Raw genomic sequence first — 1,453 nt, forward strand, 5'->3', positions numbered from 1 at the left:
TGGATTGGAAATTATGCTGGAATCCAACCAGAAGATGACTCAAGAGTAGTTAAATGGCACTTTTATTATGATAACACTCCTCCCACATCTATACAAATGTCCCCTGAACTTACTCAATGTTTCTATGAAATGGCAATGTCATCATGACTATGTCTCCCATCATCTGCTGATCACAAGTTTGTTTAGCCACAGTTTGTTACTCGAGTTAATGTAATTTAACCAAATATTTTTGGTATTCATTACTGGGAGTTACAGGATAGTTTTTAACCAACCTTATCTTGGCGATGCTGTCTTCATCCTCGATTCGTGGAAACAAGCGAGTGTCATAAAACGTCTGTGTCCAGTTGCAGGGGGTTTGTTTCGAGTTTAGAAACTTTTATTTTATTTTTATTCTCCCTGAAGTAATCCAACAATGTCTATAACACCATCTAGTCTATTTCAAATCTTCTCTCATTGATCGAGACAGGTGTCTTTATTTCATTTTATTTAAAAAAATAGTTTCACCCCTTTTTCTCCTCAATTTTATGATATCCAATTGGTAGTTACCGGCTTGCCCCATTGCTACAACTCCTGTACGGACTCGGGAGAGGTGAAGGTTGAGAGCCATGCGTCCTCCGAAATACGACCCTGTCAAGCCGCACTGCTTCTTGACACACTGCTCACTAAACCCGGAAGCCAGCCACACCGATGTGCCAGAGGAAACACCGTACAACTGGCAGTCATGTCAGCGTGCATGCGCCCGACCTGCCACAGGAGTCATTAGAGCGGGATGGGATAAGGACATCCCTGGCGGCCAAACCCTCCCCCAACGTGGAAGACGCTTGGCCAATTGTGAGTCATGTGTTTCCCGGTCGTGGCTGATTGTGACACAGCTCGGGACCCAAATCTGTAGTGACCCATCATACTGTGCCACTCGGGAGGCCCGAGACATGTGTCTTGCGACACTTTGGAGTGGACACTCACCTGTCTTGATCAATGAGAGAAAACTTGAAATAGATAACATGGTGGCGTACAATGTTGGATTAGTTATTAAAACAAATGCTTTATTGTTTCATTAATGGAGCATTTTCTAAATTCAAAATGGACCCTGGCAACTGGACATGGACATTTTGAGACTCCTGTTTTAAGGACTAAGGCACCATCGCCAAGCTAAGGTTGGTCAACAATTATCTGTGCTACACCAAACAGTATCTTTCCTCTTATTCCAAGTAATTGATACCAAAAAGCTTTGCTTGAATCACATCTGTTATAAGAATCTGTAGCTACAGTTCTCTGCACTTTGTTACCTCTGAGACACCTCCCACTGTTCTTACTTTTGTTACTTTTACCATATAACATTATTTTTTAATACCTAGCTATTTTTGAATTAGCATTATATATTTTTCACTTCCCTGTATTTTAGATTTTGACAAATGAATATTGTTTGGATATATCTGAATGTCTAAAATCAGGT

The sequence above is a fragment of the Oncorhynchus gorbuscha genome, linkage group LG14, assembly GCF_021184085.1.
Source record: "Oncorhynchus gorbuscha isolate QuinsamMale2020 ecotype Even-year linkage group LG14, OgorEven_v1.0, whole genome shotgun sequence".
NCBI lineage: Eukaryota > Metazoa > Chordata > Actinopteri > Salmoniformes > Salmonidae > Oncorhynchus > Oncorhynchus gorbuscha.